A 7,976-nucleotide genomic window follows, 5' to 3' on the forward strand; every position below is an offset into this window, starting at 1 on the left:
GGTGGCCTGACAATGGAAACAGAAACCTCATCTTGGCACCGTCCAGCCCTCAGGGCTCATTGAGTTGAACAATCTCAGAAAGGGAACACTCCCCTCCATATTGTTTAGCCAGCCCCACACCCCAAGGTCCTGTTCTGTACGGATTACTCCCAACACAGCCAGTCCATTTTCAACTCGTCAACTTCCCATTAGCACCCGACTCAGCATTTATTCCCCCTCCCAGTTTATCACCAGCGACCCCTTTGTCTACTTCTCTCTCTCTCTCTCTCTCACAGCACTGTCTCCATCTATCCTACTCCCTCCTCCACCCCATGCCCAGGCTGTCTCAGTGATCTGTCCCTGTGGAAATACATCCAGACCCATTGTGAAAATGGTGGAGTTCAGAGTGGGGGTTCCTGACTGCCCTCTGTCCTTGTGGACATCTCCGTCTTTATTTCAAAAAAATATTCTGTCCACAGTGAGGACGTGTGTTCCTCTGATCATTTTTCTCCCTCTGAGAGAACATTCCAGTTTCTTGCCTCCTTGTACAGTATTGGCTTGGTTTGTGATTCTCCTCTCTCCCTGGGTACACAGTGCACTCAGTGGGAGGCTGGTTCACAATGGTTAACAGCGTTCGAGTGGGGCTTGAACCCAGGGGCTCTGGGTGAGGAATGGGGAAGCTGCTGCTCACTCCTCTCAGTCTCTGTCACCTCTGCTGATTGTGACAGGCCTGACTGCTTTTCATTAACCATTCTATTGCTTTGTTATTGGTACAGATGGTAATTGTGAAGTGTTTCAAGAAAAAAGAAATTCACTATAAAGTAAGTTTATGTCTTGAATTATTTTTATTCACCCATGGGACATGGGTGTCGCTGACTGGGCCCAGTATTTATTACCCCGTCCCTAATTGCCCCTTGAGAAGGTGGGGGTGAGCTGCCTTCCTGACCCGCTGCAGTCCATGTGCTGTAGGGTGGCCCACAATGCCCTGAGGGAGGGAATTCCAGGATTCTGACCCAGCGATAGTGAAGGAACGGGCGATATGTTTCCAAGTCAGGATGGTGAGGGGCTTGGAGGGGAACTTGCAGGGGTGGTGTTCCCATGTACCTGCTGCCCTTGTCCTTTTAGATGGAAGTGGCCACAAATAATTGTAACGTCTATTAAACAGAATCAGCTCGGACACAGAGAGTGAGACGTGGTGAGGATTAGAGTGAAGTTGTGGGAAGTGAGAGTGAGGGGAATTATGATGGTGGGAGTAGAGCTGGTGATGGGCCCTGAGTATAATGGGGTTAGCATGATGCTGGTGAGGGGGGAGAGGAAGCTGACATTCAGCATCCTGTGTGAATTCTCCTTCTTTGACCCTTCCCAGTCTCCTCCTGGTTTCACTCATCCACTTTCAAATCCTCAAATCGACAAAAGGGAGCAAGTTCATTTTCAAAGTGCAGGGAATGATATTTGCTGATCTTTTTATGACCTTGAGTATTACTGACAAAAGTTAAAAATCACACAACACCAGGTTATAGTCCAACAGGTTTAATTGGAAACACTAGCTTTCGGAGCTGATATCACCTGATGAAGGAGTGACGCTCCGAAAGCTAGAGCTTCCAAATAAACCTGTTGGACTATAACCTGGTGCTGTGTGATTTTTAACTTTGTCCACCCCAGTCCAACACCGACATCTCCAAATCCTGACAAAAGTCAGTTTGTTGAAGCTTCTCATCTTCCACTCAACAGGAAAATGGAATAATCCACAAAAATACAAAAGTAAAGGGCACAAATCGAATATCTGGACTGGCGTGGAGAGAATGGGTTTCACTCCATGGGGCACTGGCAACAGCACTGGGGCAGAAGGGAACTATTCGGCTGTGATGGGCTTCACTTGAACCGAGCAGGAGCCAGGCTTCTGGTGAATGGAATGGCTAGGGGCTTTAAACGAATTAGAAAGGGGAGAGGGGAGGTGTTGGCTGATTAAAACAAGAGGATACAGCAGCATTACAGGGCAGTTATCTCAGTAACAATAGCCAGAGTGGGCTCAAAGGGACAGAGGATCCAAACATTTAAAATAAAGTCATATGCTCACAAGGGCAAAACAATGGTAAAAACTCAACTGAAACAGGTCTTTATTTGAATGTGCAATATTCAGAACAGAATCAATGAATTAATGGCTCAGATACAGGACAGTGGGTACAATGTTGTAGCCATCAGGGAGACATGGTTACAGGTGGATCAAAGCTGGGAATGAAATATTCAGGGGCCTGGGACTTACTGAAAGGGCAGGCAGGAAGGGGAATGTTCCAGAAGGACCTGCACTTTTAGTACAGGATGGATTAATAGGAAAGTAAGAACTGATCTTCACTTGGAAGGTGTGGGTGGAGGTGAAAGAAGAGGCTGAGAGGAGTCATTGACAGGCCTCGAACAGTAGCGATACGGTGGGAGACAGAGTAAATCAGGAGATAACGAAGGAATGTAAGCAAAGCAGTACATTAATCATGGCTGACTTTAATCTTCATGTGGACTGGGATTGGCACAGGAAGCTGTGAGGAAGAAGTTACAGAGTGTATTTGGGACAGTTTCCAAGACTGAGTGGTCAGGTTATTTTGGATCAGGTGATGTGGAATGAGGCAAGTTTAATAAGGTGATGTTTAGTAAAAGGTTCCCAAGGAAACAGTGACCGGAACATGGAAGTGCTCCAAGAGCACGTCCTTCCAAATAAACCTGTTGGACTCTAACCTGGTGTTGGGTGATGTTTAACTTTGGCAGAATTTAGCATTCAGTTTGAGAGGGAGAACTTGGGACAGAAACAAACTCCACACAGACAGTCGATCAAGGGTGGAATTGAACCCAGGTCCACAACACTGTGAAGCAGCAAAGCTCACCACTGAGTCATGCTGCTGCTTTACTGTGGAGCAGTTATCTTATTGTCTGGGACTGGGACAACGTTAGACTCTATTCTAAAGGATGTAATAGCAGAGCTTTGAGAAATACGGACTCTGATCACACAGGGTCAGCATGACTTCATGAAGAGGAAATCATTCCTGACACAGTTGATAGGATTCTTTGAGAAGTTTACAAGCCAGATGGATAATGGGGAAGCACAGGGTGTAACAGATTTGAATTTTAAGAAGATATTTGATCAGGTGCTGCAACTTAATATGAAAAGAGTCCATGAATATTAACATGGAAAGAGTACTGGCTAATTAGTGGAAAACAGAGATTGGGATAAGGGAGGCATTTTCAGGATGGTAACCTGTAACTAATGGACTGCTACAGGGATCAGTGCTGGGACCGCAGTTATTAACAGATAAACAGGTGGAAGGCAGGTTGTGAGGATGACACAGAGTCTCCAGGCGAACAAGACAGCAAAAGGCAAAACATTTGTCAGATGAATAGAATGTGGTGAAATGTGAATTTATGCATTTTGGAATGTTAGGAGAATGTTAGGGCGGCAGATGCTGGAGATCAGAATCGAGTGTGTGTTGCTGGAAAAGCACAGCAGGATGGAGAGAGAGGGAGAGGGAGAGAGTGAGGGTGGGAGAGAGTGAGAGAGGGAGAGAGTGAGGGTGGGAGAGAGTGAGAGAGGGAGAGAGTGAGGGTGGGAGAGAGAGAGAGTGAGAGAGGGAGAGAGTGAGGGTGGGAGAGAGAGAGGGAGAGAGTGAGAGGGTGGGAGAGAGTGAGAGAGGGAGAGAGGGAGAGAGTGAGGGTGGGAGAGAGAGAGTGAGGGTGGGAGAGAGAGAGTGAGGGTGGGAGAGAGAGAGAGTGAGAGAGGGAGAGAGTGAGGGTGGGAGAGAGAGAGGGAGAGAGTGAGAGGGTGGAAGAGAGAGAGAGAGAGGGAGGGTGGGAGAGAGAGAGGGAGAGTGAGGGTGGGAGAGAGAGAGTGAGAGAGGGAGAGAGTGAGGGTGGGAGAGAGAGAGGGAGAGAGTGAGAGGGTGGGAGAGAGTGAGAGAGGGAGAGAGTGAGGGTGGGAGAGAGAGAGTGAGGGTGGGAGAGAGAGAGTGAGGGTGGGAGAGAGAGAGAGTGAGAGAGGGAGAGAGTGAGGGTGGGAGAGAGAGAGGGAGAGAGTGAGAGGGTGGAAGAGAGAGAGAGAGGGAGGGTGGGAGAGAGAGAGGGAGAGTGAGGGTGGGAGAGAGAGAGAGAGGGAGGGTGGGAGAAAGAGAGAGTGAGAGAGGGAGAGAGTGAGGGTGGGAGAGAGAGAGTGAGAGAGGGAGAGAGTGAGGGTGGGAGAGAGAGAGAGTGAGAGGGGTGGGAGAGAGAGAGGGAGAGAGGGTGGGAGAGAGAGAGAGTGAGAAAGTGAGGGTGGAGAGAGAGAGTGAGGGTGGGAGAGAGTGAGTGAGGGTGGGAGAGAGAGAGGGAGAGAGTGAGGGTGGGAGAGAGAGAGAGGGAGAGAGTGAGGGTGGGAGAGAGAGAGAGAGAGAGTGAGAGGGTGGGAGAGAGAGAGGGAGAGAGGGTGGGAGAGAGTGAGAGGGTGGGAGAGAGAGAGGGAGAGAGTGAGGGGGGAGAGAGTGAGAGAGAGAGGGAGAGGGTGGGAGAGAGAGAGAGGGAGAGAGTGAGGGTGGGAGAGAGAGAGTGAGAGGGTGGGAGAGAGAGAGGGAGAGAGTGAGGGTGGGAGAGAATGAGAGAATGAGGGTGGGAGAGAGAGAGTGAGGGTGAGAGAGAGAGAGGGAGAGAGTAGGGTGGGAGATAGTGAGTGAGAGAGAGAGTGAGGGTGGGAGAGAGAGAGGGAGAGAGAGGGAGAGAGTGAGGGTGGGAGAGAGAGGGAGAGAGAGAGAGTGAGGGAGGGAGAGAGTGAGGGTGGGAGAGAGAGGGAGAGAGAGAGAGTGAGGGAGGGAGAGAGTGAGGGTGGGAGAGAGTGAGAGAGAGAGGGAGAGAGTGAGGGTGGGAGAGAGAGAGAGGGAGAGTGATGGTGGGGAGAGAGAGAGGGAGAGAGGGTGGGAGAGAGAGAGGGAGAGAGGGTGGGAGAGAGAGAGAGAGAGAGTGAGGGTGGAGAGAGTGAGAGAGAGAGGGAGAGAGTGAGGGTGGGAGAGAGACAGAGAGGGAGGGAGGGTGGGAGAGAGAGAGAGAGGGGAGAGAGAGGGAGAGAGTGAGGGTGGGAGAGAGAGAGGGAGGGGAGAGAGAGAGAGAGGGAGGGGAGAGAGAGGGAGGGAGGGGGAGAGAGGGAGGGAGATGGGGAGAGAGAGAGGGAGAGAGTGAGGGTGGGAGAGGGAGAGGGGAGAGGGAGAGAGGGGGAGAGAGAGAGAGTGAGAGAGGAGGGGAAGAGAGAGAGAGGGAGGGAGGGGAAGAGAGAAAGAGGGAGGGGGAGAGAGAGAGACAAGGAGGGATAGAAAGAGAGAGAGAGTGGGTGAGAGAGTGGGTGAGAGAGGGGGACAGAGAGGGGGAGAGAGAGGGGGAGAGAGAGGGGGAGAGAGAGGGGGAGAGAGAGGGGGATGGGGAGAGGGAAGGGGGAGAGAGGAAGGGGGAGAGAGGGAGGGGGAGAGGGAGGGAGGGGGAGAGAGAGGGAGGGGAGAGAGAGAGGGAGGGGGGAGAGAGAGAGGGAGGGGGAGAGGGAGGGGGAGAGAGAGAGGGAGGGGAGGAGAGAGAGGGAGGGGGAGAGAGAGAGGGAGAGGGAGGGAGAGGGAGGAAGAGGGAGTGAGGGGGAGAGAGGGAGGGAGGGAGAGGATGGGAGAGGAAGGGGGAGAGAGAGAAAGGACGTGAGAGATTCTCCCTACCCCCCACACCCATCACCCACCCCACTTCTCACCCCCAACACCCCTCACCCCCAACACCCCTCACCCCCACACTCCCCACCCCCTCACCCCACTCCCTCACCCCACCCCCTCACCCCCAAAACCCCTCACCCACCACACTCCCCACCCTCACCCCCAAAACCCCTCAACCCCCACCCCTCACACCCAAAACCCCCACCCCCCACCCCTCACATTCCCCACTCCCCACCCCTCACCTCCAACACCCCTCACCCCCCACATTCCCCACCCCCCACCCCTCACCCCCCACACTCCTCACCCCTCACACTCCTCACCACTCTGCCCTGCTCATTCCCCACCCCTCACCCCCCACACACACACACACACACACACTTCCCACCCTCACCTTCCACACACCCAGCCATTACTTCCCACTCCCAGAGGGAGAGGCAGAGAGAGAGAGAGGGTGGGGGTCACTGAGAGAGAGGGGCAGGGATAGAGGGAAAGAGGCAGAGAGGGATAACCAGGAGGATGCTGCGACAGACGCTAACGCTTCAGTTCAAACCTGAATAAAAATCTCCATCTCTCATTGGTGCTACTGTCACTTAGCTTGTGTAATGGAGCAATCTGATTGGCTGGCTAAGGAATGGTGACCCCCCATTGAGTGACTGGTCCATGGGGCCATTGGAGCTGGGTGTGGGGTGGGGGGTGTCTGGGTTTGAGGGTGGGGGATCTGTGTTTGAGGGTGTTGGGGTCTGTGTTTATGTTTAGGACGGGGGGTCTGTGTTTGAGGGTGGCGTGTGTCTGCGTTTGAGGGTGGGGGGGTGTCTGCGTTTGAGGGTGGTGTGTGTCTGGCGTTTGAGGGCGGGGATGTCTGCGTTTGAGGGTGGGGGGGTGTCTGCGTTTGAGGGTGGGAGGGTGTGAGGGCAGGGGATGTCTGCGTTTGAGGGCAGGGGAGTCTGCGTTTGGGGGTGGGGGTTCTGCGTTTGAGGGTGGGGGAGTCTGTGTTTGAGTGTGGGGGGTGTCTGCGTTTGAGGGTGGGGGGTGTCTGCGTTTGGGAGTGGGGGTTCTGCGTTTGGGGGTGGGGGTGTTTGTGTTTGGAGTGGGGGGATGTCTGTGTTTGAGGGAGGGGGAGTCTGCGTTTGTGGGTGGGGGGTTCTGCGTTTTGGGGTGGGGGGTGTCTGTGTTTGGGAGTGGGGGGATGTCTGTGTTTGAGGGAGGGGGAGTCTGTGTTTGGGGGTGGGGGGTTCTGCGTTTGGGGTGGGGGTGTCTGTGTTTGGGAGTGGGGGCGCCTGTGTTTAAAGGTGGGGAGTGTCTGTGTTTGGGGTGGGAGCTCTGTGTTTAAGGGTGGGGAGTGTCTGTGTTTAAGGGTGGGGAGTGTCTGTGTTTGGGGGTTGGGAGTGTCTGTGATTGAGGGTGGGGGGGCCGTGTTTGAGGGTGGGGTGGGGGGGCTGTGTTTGGCAGTGTGGGGCGTCTGTGTTTGAGGGTGGGGGGCGTCTATGTTTGGGGATGGGGGGGCGTCTGTGTTTGAGGGTGGGGGAGTGTCTGTGATTGAGGGTGGGGGACGTCTGTGTTTGGGTTGGGGGCGTCTGGGTTTGGGGTGGGGGACGTCTGTGTTTGGGGGTGGGGGGACGTATGTGTTTTAGGGTGGGGGGCATCTGTGTTTGGCAGTGTGGGGCGTCTGTGTTTGAGGGTGGGGGAGTGTCTGTGATTGAGGGTGGGGGGCGTCTCTGTTTGAGGGTGGGGGAGTGTCTGTGATTGAGGGTGGGGGGCGTCTGTGTTTGAGGGTGGGGGGCGTCTCTGTTTGAGGGTGGGGGGCGTCTGTGAATGAGGGTGGGGGGTGTCTGTGTTTGAGGGTAGGGGGTGTCTGTGATTGAGGGTGGGGGGGTGTCTGTGTTTGGGGGTAGGGTGGGGGGTGTCTATGATTGAGGGTGGGGGTGTCTGTGTTTGGGGGTAGGGGGTGTCTGTGATCGAGGGTGGGGGGGGTGTCTGTGTTTGGGGGTAGGGTGGGGGGTGTCTATAATTGAGGGTGGGGGTGTCTGTGTTTGGGGGTAGGGGGTGTCTGTGATCGAGGGTGGGGGGGTTCTGTGATTGGGGGTGGGGGGGTGTCTGTGATTGGTGGTAGGGTGGGGGGTGTCTATGATTTGAGGGTATGGGTGTCTGTGTTTGGGGGTCGAGGGTGTCTGTGATCGAGGGTGGGGGTGTCTGTGTTTGGAGGTAGGGGGTGTCTGTGATTGAGGGTGGGGGGCATCTGTGTTTGGGGATAGAGGGTGTCTGTGAATGAGGGTGGAGGGTGTCTGTGGGGGAGGGGGAGTGTCTGTG

Source organism: Chiloscyllium plagiosum, unplaced genomic scaffold (assembly GCF_037043375.1).
Source record: "Chiloscyllium plagiosum isolate Xiang-an unplaced genomic scaffold, Cpla_swu_hap1 HiC_scaffold_2, whole genome shotgun sequence".
Classification (NCBI taxonomy): domain Eukaryota; kingdom Metazoa; phylum Chordata; class Chondrichthyes; order Orectolobiformes; family Hemiscylliidae; genus Chiloscyllium; species Chiloscyllium plagiosum.